Below are 17,546 nucleotides of genomic sequence, written 5' to 3'. Positions count from 1 at the left end.
TAGCAGCACAGAACTCGTCACATTCCACACTCAAGCTCTGGCTCCTGGGTGCTGAGCACTATTTTTTTCTTCTGTGGGTGCTTGAGCCCTGGACCACCCATGGAATCAGCGCCTATTCATAACCCAGTTTTGGCCCCAGACCATCTTGCGATGGAGAATATAAATCAAATACTTCTCTATTGCAGGTGCTCGTGGATCACCATGGCCGTTTCACTAACATAAATGTGGGGTGATCCAGGAAGGAGCAAGATGCATGCAACTCCAGGAACACTGTCCTATACAGAAAGTTGCAAGCAGGAACTTTCTATTCGGACCAGAAGATTTCAGTGGGGGATGTTGAAAGGCCCATAGTGTTCCTGGGAGACCCAGCATACCCCTTTCTCCCGTGGCTTATGAAGCCTTACACAGGAACCCTGGACAGCAGCAAGGAGCACTTCAACAATAAGCTGAGTGGGTGCAGAATGACTGTAGAATGTCCCTTTGGCAGATTAAAAGCATGCTGGTGCTGTGATATGGCAGGATAGATCAAAATGAGGAAAATATTCCCGTGGTCATAGAATACTGTGTGGTCCATAATATTTGTGAAGCTAAGGGTGAAAAGGTTCCCCCTGAGGTGGAATGTGGAGGCGGATCGCCTGGCAGCTGATTTTGAGCAGCCAGATACCAGGGCTATTGGGGGTACAATGGGGGGGGGGGCTTTTCGAATCAGGGAAGTTTTGAGGCACCATTTTGACAATGAGATCCATTAATGTGTCATTCTATAAAGAACTTTGCCATGCTTTGTTAACTCGCTGCCTTGCATTTAACGTTTCGTTCCTGACCATTATTTGTACTCAGAAAATGATCAAATTGCCACTGTTTGTTAATTCCAGCAGAAACCACAGTGTGTAGGAGACAAACAAAGATTGATTATCTTTCAGAGAGTATGTTTGTTTTTATAAATGATCAATTAACAACATACACAAAAGGCTTGGTGGGAAGGGAATAACAATGAAGAGCAGTGTAGGCTTTTATAGCTATGTGCAACTCCAGGTATCATTGTGGAAGCTGTCCAAAGGGGTGGAGTGAGACAGGCCGGGAAGTTGCAAGGAAGGGGGGCTGGGAGGAAGGGAGGCCGAGCACACATGAATTCTGCTTGCAATGTGATTAAGGACTTCAACGTCTCCATTTGCTTCTCTATAACTTTTATCATCAGCTCGTGGCCTGTTAAAATTTGCTCCTGGCTCCATAAGTGCTGACTCTGTGGGTGCTCTGGGGCTGGAGCACCCATGGGGAAAAATTAGTGGGTGCTCTGCAAGCTCCCCCCTGAGTGCACCGCGGCCCCGCTCATCTGCCTACTTCCCAGCGCTTCCCGCCGCCAAACAGCTCTTTGGTGGCGCTTAGGACTTTCCAGGAGGGAGGGTGGAGGAGCGGGGGACGCGGTGCGCTCAGGGGAGGAGGCGGAGAAGAGGCAGGGCAGGGGTGGGGACTTGGGGAAGAGGGTGGAATGAAGGTGGGGTCAAGCACCACCGGGAATGGTGGAAGTCGGTGCCTGTACCTGGCTGTCCTGCCTATTTTATAATTTTCTTTTAAAGTCTATCTCCACACCCTGTGTTCTTGGAGCACCTCTAGAAACATGATCTCCTTGCTACTTCTTGGTCCCTTCCTTATCTGGTGGAGACGCTCCGCTGGTGTGTAGGGGGTTTCCCTGAAGGCCACATCTGCAGAAACACAAGAAACAATAAACAGAAGTATGATTGTTAGTGCATGCACAGCAAAGGGTCTCTGTTTCTTTTAATGGGATCACTGCAGGCAACTAGGGACAATATTGTAAATTTTGCCACCATTTTCCACAGGCGTGGGTCATTGAAACTGATATCTCACTCCTTTAGGGTAAGCAAGGATGCAAGGGTGCATCTGCTGCATGCATGTGGCTTGACACCGGGTGCCTATGCTGCTCACCCATGTGCCACTTTGGTCTCTGCACAAGTGATTGCCGATTGGTGCAGGAAAGTTTCATACAGTGGAGATGGATCAAAGCAGCTCTACCAAGGAACCTTCGACAGAGGATTGGCAAGTACCTCCAGGAAAGTTTCCTGGAGATCTCTCTGGAGGATTCCTGTGAAATCTCGGTGTGAGTTAAGTCACTGTTTTGATGAACTGCTTAGCTGCACAAGGGAATGTGAAGCACATGCAAACACAGCTAGTCTTGTACATTTCTATCCCTTCGCCCACTTCTAGAATATACAAAGCAAAGGGCAGCTCTACCTCATATAACCGAACAGCAACAACTCAAAAAGATCACTTACCAGAGCCCTCCTCTCCTGCATTGCTGACCACAGCAATCAGGATTGGCATTGTGGGACACCTCCTGGAGACCATTTACAGTGACATAACCAAGCGCAGTGTCTACACTGACACTTTGTCGAAATAACTTTAGCACAAAAAGCTCTACGACTCTCATTGAGGTGGTTTTATTTTGTCAGCAAAGCAAGAGAGTTTTGTCAGTGGAAGGAGCATTATAGTGACTGCACCTCCATTGTTTTGTTGATGAAAGCTGACTTTTGTCTATAAAACTCTGTAGTGTAGAGAAGGCGTCAGTCACACAGTATGTGAGGTGTTATGGAGCCAGTGGAATTAATCTAAAGTTGTTCGTGAAGCAGTTTTTATTCTAAGCCTATTTTTGATTTCATATCTAACCTTCTGAAAAAAAGGCACCCCTTATTTCCTGTCATTTTTCATGCTTACTTTCAGTCAAACAGAGAAATTTTGGGGAACATTAGATGTTAGAGACCTGTCTTTTTGGAATTAAAGGGACCTGGTGGGCGAGAATATGGGGCAGAGTCTGTGGAATCTTAATTAGAAATTTCCTCATTTCCAATTTTAAAATCAGTTTTTTGTAATGATTTTTATCTATAAATTTCTATATTGTCCTAAAAACTTAGCAGCATTCTTTTAATTTTTGGTATGAAAGGGCAACATTTCTGTAATTTTTTACTGTCTTTGGTCAGCAGTTCCTATAAGGTTTGATTTATGTATGGGGGAAAAAAACAAGGAAAAGAAGTTAGGACATAACTTTACAGGGAATATTGTTAATACAACTATGCAGCTCTACTGCCGCCAGCTGTGCTCTGATAAAGAACTCTGGGAAGATACAGGGTCCTTCAGAAAAAGATGTAGATTTCTGAGCAAATGGTACTCTTTGTTCCAAGTAATTACTGAACGTGTTCTCCAAGAGGCGATGTTGAGCTGGTATTTCTTTGGACAAGATATAAAACCGAGATCTTGATTACCTCTGGTCATCAGGGTCTCATGATACTTCTTTGACAGTGTAAAGATTACAGTCATGTTGGCTTGGTCAACTTCTCATCTCAATAATTACTTTTTGTCTAAATTCCCCCTGAAATTTGTTTCTTGTAGCCTTCACTTCCTGCCCCAAACTGCTACCGGGATATAGTGTTAGACACATCATGTTCTATCCCAGAGGTGACTGAGTTTAGTGGTGAGAGAAGCAATTCTTGGCTCTAAGAGCTTGTAAATTGCTTCAAGATGAAATGTAAGATGCTATTGTTATGAACTAGAGCTCATCAAAAAAATTTCTGATTGAATGTTTTTTTATTTGGAAAATGCTGTTTTGGCGAAAACAAACTTCCAATGGGAATATGTTGATTTTCATGAAATTTTGTTTTTGGGAGGGGGGAAAAACAAAGCATTTAGACAAAGTCAAAGCATTCTGTCTCAACATTTTTGGAATTGAATGTTTTGATTTTTCATTTTCAAATTACTTTTTGCTTTGAAATGTCTTTTATTTTCTATTATTTTTAAAAGTCAGAACACAACATTTAGATTTTTATCAAAACAAATTTAATTTGGAAATTTTGTTGGAGATTTTGAAATTCTTTGTTTTAATTCCTGCTTGAAATGAGACAAACTGCAAAATCATGGAATTTCCCACAAAATGGAAATTCATGGTTCCCATGCAGCTCTGTTATTTACTTGACAGAATTGTGTTTTGTGAAGTTTTTGTGTTCTCAAAAATTGTTTTAAATGATTTTTCAAGACATTTTCTAGGGAAAACTACAATCTGAAGGATCCTGGTTATCTCCCATTCTTGCTTGGTTAAAAAAAAATTGATAACAAATCAAGTCTATATATAATAGGAATGCCACACTAGTGCTGTGCATAGTATTTTACTATACACAGATTGCCTGTTATAATTATAGCAAGATAATACTGTTACCACTCAACCAACAAGTCTAACTTAAAATGTACATAATAGACTGAACTTATCAATGCTATGTTGCACTTTGGGATATATGTCAAATCTACATTTCTGCAAAATTTCAGAGGAATAAACCTTCATGTTTTGGCCACAGCAGTCAGTAAGAACCATATAGTAGTAAGACACATTTTTATGTATGCTTTCAGTTTTACCTTATGTTTATGCTGTATCTTTATGATGATAATAAAGTTATAGAGAAAGGATACAGGATTAATATTTGACCTATTCTTGTTTCAAAATGTTCTGGACTTTACACAATAAACAGCTGTTAGATATTTGGCAAAATAATTGCATTCACTAAGGTCCTAAACTAAATACCTGAGATAAAAATAAAATATGAAAAGAGAAACAGTTAAACCATTTTAATGAACGTAGGGAGTCACATGGAAGTTTTTAAAAAAAGCAAACCAGATATTCTTGAGAGCTTCTGTATCCAATATTTGGAATACTGCAATGCTCAGGAAGTCATGCTTTGTTTTGGAGGAACCATCAGTCATATCCCATAGTGCCGAGAGCTGCAACAGTATTTAAGCTGCTGCTTCTCTTATTCTGTAAACCTACAATAACGTATCTGGAACAAGGACAGAATCATCCTTATTTTATAACTGACTAAATAGAAAAACAAAATTAAGAGAAAAATATGCAGTATTTTCAAATGAATTAAATGGATTTGTAATTATAGTAATGTCTGTTGTTGCTGTAAATAAGTCTTATTGCCGAAAGGTTATCAAAATTCTACCTTGCAAATGCCATTTTAACTTTTTATAAGCAAGGCTGAGTGTTGGGGGTTTTTTAGTAGCGACGTAATGATTTATTAGATATTTTATTAACAGTCATCTTGTTTCCATTTATTTCCCAAATACGGATTTATGAGATTATATAGATGGAATTCCTGGCTGAATTTAATCACATTTACTAATATTAATTTTCATTTTTGTGTCTGAGACCGGTTGTCCTTCTGGCGTTTTTTGTATAATTTTGTATTAGAAGTTTTTCTATATTCTCTTTATTAACCACCAAAGATTCCACTCAGAGTTTAAAAAAACAAGACAAAAAAGAAATTCTTTAAAGCAGTAATACGTGTTCAGGTTCATGGATACCAAGAGTACAGTAGCATGGAGAAAATAGATGCCACTTTCAATCCTTTTCCTTTTGGGTATGTCATGTAAAAAGCCCAAAAGATTGAGGTAGAAAGCTTTTTTTCCTTTTTTTTCAATTAATCCAGAGAAGTATTAATTGTGGCTCACACAATTTTATCCATCCATTTATATGCTCATCACAGTGTTAGAGATAAGAATATCCTGCTCAGTACTCATTGCTGAAATCAAATATGTGCTGAGTTCTGCACTGATGATACAAGTAATCTGGAATAAATTCAGTGTTTCATAGTCTAGCAGCACCCTTTGGCCTTATCCTGCTCTCAGTATACATGGGGATTGTTATATAGTGGTATGTGAGATAGCTCAGTCTCAGGCAATAAAAAGCTTTGAAGACCCTGAATTTGATATTGAGATCCTGTGGAAAGCCCAGATAGTTTCTAGAGCACTGGGGTAATGTGTTCTTGTCAAACATTGTTATTTAGTGCATAGACTGCCACATTCTATAACTGCTGGAGCCTCTTCTAGCCCATTATATTAATTTCCAATTACAGTAATCAAGCCAAGATAGAGATCAGGAATGGTGTTGGTTGTCTAAGTTCACATCTGTCAGAATGGACCATAGTTTGATAGCTGGATAGAAGAATGTGGTTTTCTTTTCTGTTATTTGCATGTCCAGTAGTAGTGAAGGGCATCTAGACCAGGAGTGAGCAAACTTTTTGGCCCAAGGGCCACATTTGGGTATGGAAATTGTATGGTGGGCCATGAATGCTCAAGAAATTGGGGGCTGGGAAGCAGGAGGGAGTGAGGGCTCTGGCTGGGGGAGCGGGCTCTGGTGTGGGGCCAGAAATGAGGAGTTCAGGGTGTGGGAGGGGGCTCTGGGCTGGGGCAGGTGGTTAGGGTGCAGGGGTGGGGGTGTGAGTGCTCTGGCTGGGGGTGCAGACTCTGGGGTGGGGCTGGGGGGTTGCGGGTGCAGGAGGGTGCTCCGGGCTGGGACCAAAGGGTTTGGAGGCTGGAAGGGGCATCAGGACTGAGACAGAGGATTGGGGCATGGCAGGTGGTCAGGGTGCAGGCTCCGGGTGGCGTTTACCTCAAGCAGCTCCCGGAAGCAGTGGCATGTTTCCCCTCCAGCTCCTACGCAGAGGCGTGGCCAGGCAGGAGCTGCGGGGGCAGCGCTTGGGGCAGAGGCAGTGTGTGGAGCCCCCTGGCTGTCCCTGCGCGTAGGAGCCGGAGCAGGAACATGCCACTGCTTCTGGGAGTCATGTGGAGCCACAGCACATGCAGAGTGGGGCAAGCCCGTGACCCCACTCCCCAACGGGAGCTCGATCGCCGGTTTAAAACATCTGAAGGGCCAGATGTAGCCCCTGGGTCGTAGTTTGCCCACCCCTGATCTAGACTATGCAACATCTTGACAATGCAAGGACAGATGCCCTCAGCTGAGTATGATATTATGATGTTCAAAATGTTTTCCTTTTCCTACCAACATTGTTTCAATCTTCCCTGGTATTACCTTCAGTCAGCTGTTCTTTTTGAGTGATGGTCTTGCTTAGATACTAGTTTGGCTGCAAAATAGTGCTGTATGCATTCAACATGAAGGAGGTATAAAGCTGGGTGTAATTTGCTTATTTCTGGCATTTAACTCCATCATGTCCCTTCTGTGCTTCTTTCTTTAATGGGCCCCTTTTATACCGTTTATTGGAGGCAGTCCTCTGATTAAAATAAAAGGGAGATGTATTTACACTCAATAACAAAGCAACAGAAACCATATCTACAAGAAGCATAGATTTGATTACATAAACAAAATGTATAAACCTTTTCATAATGTTTCAGTCCTACAAATAGACATGTGCATAAACCAATGAGCCTACTCATATGAGTAAAGTTACGCATATTTATGTTTGCATGCTGAGATATAAACTCTTTCTTCAGTCCTCCAGCAATTGTAGGTATTTACTTGTGCCTTAAGTAATCTGAACCATCTAGACATTATTGTATTCAGAGCTCATACCTTTAAATTAGGTCTTTCTTGATCAAGTTAGTTTTATCACAGTTTGGACCTCTACAGAAGCTATGGAATAAAGGAGGTTTGGGTATCTATGTATAGTTCACTGTTCGAGGTGGGAAAAAAAAGTGAAGAACTATATCACTAGTTTGTGTGAGATGTCACCTGTATTTCTTGGCACATGTTCAAATGTTGCAAAATAAATACATGGTTCTTTGCAGATGGCGTTACCAAGTTCTCAAGTAATACTTTGATGGCCCCTCACTATATTTTTGTGTTTTAAGTGCTCATAGACTAGTCTGGTAAAGAGAAATTTTACTACAGTAAAATTTAAATTTGTGAGCACTCATAAAACAGGTAAATTAGCCTTTCATAGGTAAAAATGAATTGGATTGCAGTTATTTGCAGTTGACTATAATTATGTACAGTGTCTATCTGTATTTTTTCAAAAGCTCATCTACATAAGGCAGAAGTTACACATTCAGTGCTTTAGCACATCAAAACAGACAGTGTTAGAAAATGTTATATGAAGTGCAGAGTCTTTGGAGACAGCAAGTGCCCTGAAGTTACTTTATACAATCGGGATTAGCACCATTATTCTATATATATCTCTCCAACAAAACACTGTCGCCTATTTCTGTCAACAAATGGTTTCTTTGCTTTGGCAGCTGTAGGCAACAGAATATGCCTTTATAAATTGCAGAACCCGATTTTTAAAGTATTTTGGGAAGGTAACTGCAGTTTTTAGAAATTGTAATTATTTTCATTAACTAAATATTTTTCAGAACAAGCTAGAAAGACTAACTATGCCTGCTGCTAAGGTATTTTAGAGACAGTCATTTATCAGTAAATGTGGTATACATAAATAAATTGCTGTGCTGTACTGTAGTTACACTTGAAGTACTCCTAAATGTTCATAAGTAACCAACATGAGACATGGTTCCAGTTTAAACAGGACCAATAAACAACAATTAGTGGGAAATTGGCACTTTTTAAAATTAAAATTTGACGAACCCTGAAGTTTATTAGATCTGATCTGAAAAGTTATAAGCATTCTGAATGCCCTCTTCCACCTTTCTCAGCTATTACAGATAATTTATTTTCAAAGTGTTATTTCCAAGGCAATGGGAGAGTTGTATTGAGATTGTCAGTGGTGGGTATGTAGAAAGAGATCGCAAAAAGTCAACAATATTAGGTCTTGAGATCTTTCTTAAGACTCTTCCCTGAAAATACAACATGTTGTATTCCCAGCAATGCAGGAAGTTGCTGGATGTGACATGTATGCAGAATTAATCATAATATTATAGAAATGTAGGGCTGGAAGGGATTTGAGAGATCATCTAGTCCAGCCCCCTGTGCTGAGGCAGGCCAACTACACCTAGACTATCCCTAACAGATGTTTGTCCAACCTGTTCTTAAGACTGGAAGACTATTCCAGTGCTTAACTATCCTTATAGTTAAATTAGATATCATGGGAAAAAATTCGAAATCTCCCTTGCTGCAGATTATGCCTATTACTACTTCCCTACCTTCAGTGGCAAGGAGAACAATCAATCACCATCCTCTTTATAATAGCCCTTAACATATTTGGAGACTGTTATGAGGTTCCCCTTCAGTCTTGTTTTCGAAAGACAAAAAATGTTCAGGGTTTTTTGTCTTTCTTCATAGGACATGTTTTCTTTTATAATTTTTGTAGCTGTCCTCTGGACTTTCTCCAATGTGTCGTTTCTTTTTTAAAGCGTGGAGCCCAAAACTGGATACAGTACTCCAACTGAGGCCTCACCAGTGCCAAGCAGAGCAGAACATTTACCTCCCGGGTCTTACATACAACTCCCCTGTTAATACACCTTGGAATTATATTAGCCTTTTTTGCAGTTTTCCATCACATTTTTGACTTTTGTTAAATTTGTGATCCACTATAGCTGCCAGATCCTTTTCAGCATTATTATTGCCTAGCGAGTTATTCCCAGTTCTGTATTTGTGCATTCGATTTTTTCCTTCCTAAGTGAAGTACTTTGCATGTGTCATAAATGAATTTCATCTTGTTAATTTCAGACCAATTCTTCAATTTGTTAGTCATTTTGAATTCTAATCTGGACCTACAAAGTGCTTGCAACCCCACTCAACTTTGTGTCATCTACAAATTTTGTAAGCATATTCTCCACTCAGCTATCCAAGTCATTAATGAAAATATTGACCAGGACTGGACCCAAGACAGACCACTGTGTGACCCAACTAGATATGTCCTAGTTTGACAGCAAACCATTACTTTTAAATGTTCTTTCAATCAGTTATGTACCCACTTTATAATAGTTTTGTCTAGACCACGTTACCCTAGTTTGCTTGTGATAATGTGTTGTGGGACTTACTAAGTAAAAGCCTTACTAAAATCAAGATATATGGTGTCTACAGTTTCCCCCCCTCCTTTAGGCTAGTAACTATGTCAAAGAAGGAAATTAGGTTAGTTTGGCACAATTTCTTCTTGACAAATCCATGCTGGCTAATAAACCCTATTATCGTCTAGGTCAGTGGTTCTCAGCCTGCAGGCCACTTGCAGTCCGATCAGCATGCAGCTGCAGCCCATGTGACATCCTCCGAGATAGTATATATATTGTGTGGATGCAGCTGTAACACACGGGGAGCTGCATATACATCCCACAATGGTAAATAGGTTGAAAATCACTGCTCTAAGTGCTTAGAAATTGATTGTTTAATAATTTGTTCCAGGTAACTTTCCAGGTATTGAAGTTAGGCTGACTGGTATATAATTCACCAGGTCCTCTTCGTTCTTCCTTTTAAAGATTGGCACTATGTTTACCTTCTCTAATCTTCTGGGACCACACCTGTTCTCTGTGAGTTCTCAAAGATAAATGCTAACAGTTCCAAAATTACTTCAAGCTAGTTTCTCAAGTACCCTAGGGTCAGTTTCATCAGGCCCTGCCAACCTGAATACATTTAACTTATCTGAATATTTTTAACCTGTTCTTCCCCTATTTTGGCTTGAGTTCGTTCCCTCTTGTTGCTAGTATTAATTGTGTTAGCTATCTTGTCACCATTATCCTTTTTAGTGAAGACAGAAGCAAAATAGCTATTAAACACCTCCGCCTTCTTGACATCATCTGTTATTAGCTCTCCTTCACTGCTATGTAGTGGATCTGCAGTTTCTTTCCATTTTCTCTTGCTCCTAATTTATTTATAGAACCTCTTCTTGTTACCTTTTATGTTCCTTGCTAAGTGTAACTAATTTCGTGCCTTAGCCTTTCTGATTTTATCCCTTTCTGAATGTAATTAACTAATCATAACAAAATCCTAGACCTAGTGTAGGATCGAGAATTTTTACTATTAATTTCTCTTAATTTTAAATGCTATATACACATGTTATATCTGAATGGTTCCTGATTCAATGAGAGAAGAACATGTTATATCTTCAGAGTCGAGTCTTGAGAGAGACTGCCTATGCTTTGGAGAGGTTTCAATATCTACTGATATGTTTGCTCTGAAAGTAAAGGTTATATAATGTATAATTAGTAAATGCTAATAACACTCTTTGCTTAAACCAATCAATTAAAATAGACAATATTAGACAGGGTCACATTTAAAATCTCTCTGTGAACTTATGGTGTATATTCACAAAGTAATTATCTGTGCAACACCTATACCATTGAGAATTGAGCATATTATTATAGGCATTGCAGTTAGTGACACCTATAGTTAAAGTTGTATGTGCTCTCCTTTGTAAGATCATAGTTTTGGTTGCTTATAACTTTGGCAAACTTAACACTTGGCCTGAAATTTTGCATTTTGGGTATGAGCCTCAAGTTATTTGTTTTGTTCTTTTAATGTTTTAGCTAAAACAGTTTAGCTCTTTCTGAGAACAAAGAGAAAATATGTTGTTTTGTCCATGCTGGGGAAAAAAGTGCATGAATCTAAGAGAGCACACACTCCTACAGAACTCTTCGTTTTTCCTGAGTCTCAACATTCCTTGGCTATCTAGAAAATAACCGTGAAACCCACTTCCAGAGCTTGTCTCTCCATCCTTTTCTAGGGGCAAGTGCACAGAGAAAATAACTCATCTTCTGTTACCATCTACTCTTCGCTCAAGTGGTAGAGGACTGTATTGGGAATCTTCAGATATGAGGGCTGATGATGACCCGTGGGGGGCCTGTATTGTTCAACATGATGAAATTTTTTCTTTTCAATTTTTAATTTTTTAAAAAAATTGGGAAATATCATTTTTTTAAAAGATTACATTAAATAAATATCAAGGTTGCAAAGTCAAACACTCAAAAGTTAGGAAACACCAGAATTAAGGTACCCTGTGCAATCTTTATTTGGCCTCCTTGTGCGTATGAATTATGGGCAGACTTTACTTATATGATTACACTGTTTTTTCCACAGGATCCCTGTCTTACTCAGTGTACAGGCTGGACCTGCTTTGAGGATAAATCAGGGTTGGGTAGTGAAGAAACCTTGTCTTTAGGACCCCTGCTTCATTTGTTACAGAAGCCAGAAAGTATGTGGTGAGTGAGGCAGGGAACTGCAGGAAAAGAAAGGGTTATTTCATGGTTTAGGCAGTTGAATTTCACCCTGGAAAAAAGGATTCTATGCCTACTTCTGCCACAGGATTTCTTTATGATTTTGGTCAAACCACATTGTGATGGGTTTGGTCATAGAGATCCCCTTGGGATTGTCACCTGATGTGCTGAAGTTACCTCTGAGCCCATTTTCCCTGCCAGCTTGGGACTCCAGAACCCTGCCTTGTTGAGCCAGACACTGTAGCCTGCTGCAACACAGACCCAGGTCTGGTCCACACCCCCAAAGCTGCAGACTTCAACCAAAAACTGCTCAGCAGGTCACCTATCTCCAACACCCAGAAACCCAGCTCCAAACCCAAATAAATCCGTTTTACTCTGTATAAAGCTTATATAGGGTAAACTCATAAATATTCCACCCTCTATAACACTGATAGAGAGAGATGCACAGCTGTTTGCTCCCCCAGGTATTAATCACTTACTCTGGGTTCATCAATAAACAAAAGTGATTTTATTAAGTATAAAAAGTAGGATTTAAGTGGTTTTAAGTAATAACAGACAAAACAAAGTAAGTCACCAAGCAAAATAAAGCAAAAACACACAAGTGTAAGCCTAATACATTAAGAAATTGATTACAGGTAAAATCTCACCCTCAGAGATGTTCCAATAAGGTTCTTTCACAGACTAGACTCCTTCCTAGTCTGGGCTCAATCTTTTCCCCTGGTTCAGTTCTTGTTCGTTCCAGCAGACATCTTAGGTGTTAAGCAGGGGCTGTCTCATGACTGGCCCTCTTTGTTCTCTTCCACCCCCTTTTATAACTTTGGCACAAGGCGAGAATCTTTTGTCTCCCTGGGTCCCCACTCCTCCTTCTAAATAGAAAAGTACCAGATTTAAGATGGATTCCAGTATCATGTGACATGGTCACATGTCCTGTGAGACCTCATTCTTCATTACCCACAGGCTGGCCCACACGTACACAGGAAGGCTTGCAGGTAAATAAACCATCTACAACTAATGTCCTAGTCAATGGGAGCCATCAAGATTCTAAACCACCATTAATGAGTTATACTTCATATTTCTAGCTTCAGATACAAGAATGATACATGCATACAAATAGGATGAACGCCCTCAGTAGATTATAAGCTTTGTAATGCCTTACAAGAGACCTTTTGCATGAAGCATATTCCAGTTACATCATATTAATAAGCATATTTCCATATGGAGTGCAACATCACACATATAATCCAACATTTTCATAGCTGGCCACAGTGTGTCCCTCATTTTCTGTGTACCCAACCTGAGACACCTGGATTGTGCTTTCTAGAAGCTCTAAGCACTCACAGCCACAACTGAGGATAATAAGAGCTGAGCAATAAACCTATAAAGTGCTATAAAATGCTATGTACTCCGAAAACTCTTGGTTTCTCAAATTGGGTATTCAAAAGTTGTTGATAGTTTTGAAAAGTTTAGGTTCAGTCTGTGTCTCAGTTCCCCAGGTGTAAAATGAGGATAATACCACTATTTCACCTCACAGGGATGTTTGAAGATAAATTCATTAATATTTTTAAAGAACTAAGATATATGAGATCACTATAGACAAAACCTTTAAGGAAAGTAATGGTTCTGTTTTCAGTGCAGGGCTTGGATGGTATGCAGTAAATAATGCATGGGGCCAACATCAAATGATGAGGATTGAAATAATTACATATTTACAGTAACCATTCAGTGAGCACACTCCATCCTGTGCGCTAAATGAGGCAGGGGTCCTGTGGACAAAATAGTATGTGATCATGTCATTAAAGACTGTATTGTAATGCGCATATATATATATATATATATATATATATATATATAAGGGGGCTGGATTGAGATGGCATGGGCTACATTAATTCTGGCATTTCCTAACTTTTGTGAGCTTGACTTTGCAACCTTAACATTCTTTTAATAAGGTTTTTAAAAAGTAATAGATATAGGCCGATATGGTGTGGTGTAGAATACCATGGGGGAGGAACTCCCTTTTCTCCTGAACAGCATGGAGAGAGAGATGTCTCCATGGGCCCTGTGTTCAGCATTTCTTGCTACACCATTCTGAAATGCATGGCATACAATCACCCAGTTTTTCCCTGAAGTTGTTTACTGGAGGAAGTACCTCCTCTGAGAGCACCTTTTCTTCCTTGGTCAAAATTAGGACTGTGTTCTTGCTTAGAGTTCATTCTTGCTTTCCTTGAACTAAGTAACTAACTTCATGCCTATATAGTCCAATCCCCTGCTTGGAGCAGGGGGTGGGACTAGATGACCTCCTTCTAACTCTAATCTTCTATGAGTCTGTGATTGTGCAGAATTCATAAAACAGTTGTATTCTAAAAAAAAAAAAAGTGCCACAATTAAAACCTTAATGTTTTCCATAGAATGTTAGAAAAAGTTAAGAAACCAGATGAAAAATAATATTAATTATGGAAAAATGACAAGGTCTCATGCCTTTATTTCAGTATACCATTACATTCTCACTGGAATTAAGAAATCTGTATTTGTTATCTAGTAATAAGCTAAGTTTGATTCATCCTGTTGACATCAAATGCCTAAAGATCTCATTCATTGTTTTCTAATTTTAGAAGGAGCCCTTAGAGGTCAGTCAGGTTGTCTCAACATTGGGTTCTGAGTCACAGATGCTGTATTTCTAATAAAATTAAGAGCTTCAGAAGTGACTCACCTTGGAAAAGTTTAAATCCATGGAGATTGTTTATGTGGTTTATATTCTATATTAACAAGTCTGAGAGTTTTCTGTCCGGGAGTAATTGAATTGCATTACTAAATGTGATATTAAATTATCAATTATCATAATAGTAAATTACACATTATAGACTAAATAAAATTGAAATTTGTTTCCCCAAAGTTGTTGTATTGGAATAAACAAATACTAAATTTAAGTTTAAAATATTTATTTTAATAAACATTGCATTATATTTGAGTCCCAAATATTATGGCTCAAAATGAATTCCAATATATTACTTGGGAGCCAAATTCTGCAGCACTAGTTCAAACAAAACATCAGTTGCTTTCAATGAGTGTTTTGCCTGAATGAAAACTGCAGAATTGGTACAAGGTATCAAAAATATCACCACATTAATTTATATCTTTTTATGCATCTGTTCAAATTACGTTTAGAGTTTTAAGCATGTTGCAACCATGCCTTTAACTATAAGTTGAGTCTAGTTGTACTGTAGTAAAACTGTGTTCATATTGCTGTATGGTTATATAAATGATATGAAAGTAAACCACTAATGGTTGCTGTTTATCTCCCATTGGTATAATATAGAAAGGGCAAAATGGAGTGGGGTCTGCCAGTGAAGTAAATTGAAGCCTAATGCGCACATTTATAGATAGAATTTTTCGTAATTTCAAGTTAAATTACAATGTTAAATATGTATGAGGATGCTTTGGGAGTAAAACACACAACTGAGGGGCAGGGGAAGGGCAGTTGACCAAAAGCAAACCATTTCCAAAGATCATCTAGAAAAAACTGTTAAGCAAGTAGCACTGTTTGTGCTACCATCACATTACTGTGCATGTCTATAGCACCTTTCACTTAAAAATTCTGAAGTGCTTTATGAATGTATATTTGTATATCATTATAATTAATTATATATATGAAAGTTAAAAGAACAAATAGAATTCAGCCCAATATATGTGAGAGAAGCAGCCATTTTGTCAATAACATAGTCAATTAATTTAAAAAAAAACAACTCTAAATAGGAAGTGCTTGTGAATAAGAAAGGTGAAGTGGACAAGCATGAACTGATAGCCTTACACCAAAACTTGCAGATAGCTAGAGGACTTTGGTGAGGAAGATCCAGGGATGAGGTCCTTGAACTGAGAAGACTGCCTCCGGTCTGATCAAAATGAAAGCTGGTGTTGGAGAACAAGGACAACTTGACTGAACTAACATTGCCCTGTTTAATTGTGATAGGACTGAATGTAGTGTGTTTTCAGTGAGGGATCCTTGACTGTGGAATTTGCTTCTGTTGGTGTTCCAGAGTCTGGATTTGTTAATCTTCAGGTTGTGCTGCAAGGCTCATCTGTTTTATACATTTTAGAAGGGGTGATGAATAATTGCTTGGTATAACTTTATAGTCTGAGCTGTGGTGGTTTGGGAGAGTCCTTATTTTTGGGACCTTAGACCCTATTTTATATTGCTTTTTATAAAGATTGTATGTTTGCCCTGGATGGGAAATTTTGTAGTAAATAGAAATACATACATAAGTTGGACTTTGGCCACAACACCGTAGCTAACATTGCCAGGTTAAATGTAAAAGGGATCTTTAATGGAACAAAGTCTTAGTTTTACATCTTATTCGGAAGATGGTATCTCTAGGGAATTGATTAAAGAAAAGTGCCTGAATCACTAGCACCACTCTCTACCACCTAGGTTTTTTTTGGTAGTCTCGTGTCTAAGCAATGAATCATCATTATACTGATTAGCTATCAAGATCTCATGGAATCACAGTACAAAGTTATTGAAGGACTGAACTAATGGTCTGAGTCCAGATATGACAGTACTGTGCACCTTTACAAGGTGGTCTGGGCTCAGGACTCTCTCATCTATTCAGTTAGGGTGAAGAGTATTATGGAGATCGAGTCATTTGTAGGAGGAAGATTTGTTCATGGTACAATGACAGATAAGTGCTTACCCCTCCCATGGACTTTCATTAAAGTTAGGTGCATAACTGTCATCTGTAACTTTGAAAATCTCCCTTCAGAGGCACTTCAGTTCTGATTTCAGAGTGCAGCAGACTTTGTCTTGTTGTCCTACATAGTGTATGAGGCAAAATCCACTGCGTTTATAAAAAATATTCTAGTAACATTAGTACAACCTTGGATGCCGTATTTTTGACAGTTGTTTGTGTTTGTAGATTTTGTTGATACTTTCCCTCACAGGTTTCAGAGTAACAGCTGTGTTAGTCTGTATTCGCAAAAAGAAAAGGAGTACTTGTGGCACCTTAGAGACTAACCAATTTATTTGAGCATGAGCTTTCGTGGCATCCGATGAAGTGAGCTGTAGCTCACGAAAGCTCATGCTCAAATAAATTGGTTAGTCTCTAAGGTGCCACAAGTACTCCTTTTCTTTTTCCCTCACAGTTCATCCTGAGTAGCCTACCTTCTGCTGCTCTGTATCTAGATTTCCCCTTTCTTTATAATGTGTTCTCTTGCCTTTCATGTCGCCATGTCTGGAAATACTGTAGCAGTGAACCTTGCTGTGAGGGTGGAGAGAAAGGAAACCCAAGAGCTAATAAAATAATTTTAAAAAGCAAAGCAAATGCAGTCAGTCTCTCACCTAGTAAAATCCTTCCTTAATCTGCAGCATTCATAAGATTAACTTGTCGGTTTTAAAACTACTTAAATGTTAAATTCAGAAGTAATTATTTCAGGTAGAGTAGATTTATTGAGTGAAGTGAGAATAATGATTTAACTCCAAAGTTGTAAATTGCTTGCACTGCTGTCTGGTTTCGGGACAGGCCTTTGCAACTTATCTCGGTATCCATACTGGTAACTATTTAGCTAACCTTTTGCTACATTAACTTTTGGTTTGCTAATTCACATTATTTAATTTCAAAAAGTAAATCTTGAAAACAGAGTATTAACATTAATCGGCAGTT

At 38.9% G+C, this 17,546-nt stretch overlaps 1 protein-coding gene across 9 annotated transcripts in view; it reads left to right on the top strand.

The window, feature by feature from the left end:
• The window catches only part of PLCE1 (phospholipase C epsilon 1), a 324,949-nt gene that overhangs the window by 126,127 nt on the left and 181,276 nt on the right, over nt 1-17,546 (top strand). The gene's annotated exons all lie outside the window — the stretch shown is intronic.

This window comes from Caretta caretta, chromosome 7 (assembly GCF_965140235.1).
Source record: "Caretta caretta isolate rCarCar2 chromosome 7, rCarCar1.hap1, whole genome shotgun sequence".
In the NCBI taxonomy this organism is placed as follows: Eukaryota; Metazoa; Chordata; order Testudines; family Cheloniidae; genus Caretta; species Caretta caretta.
The sequence above is the reverse complement of the archived record's forward strand: the minus strand, read 5'-3'. Positions and strand labels throughout refer to the sequence as shown.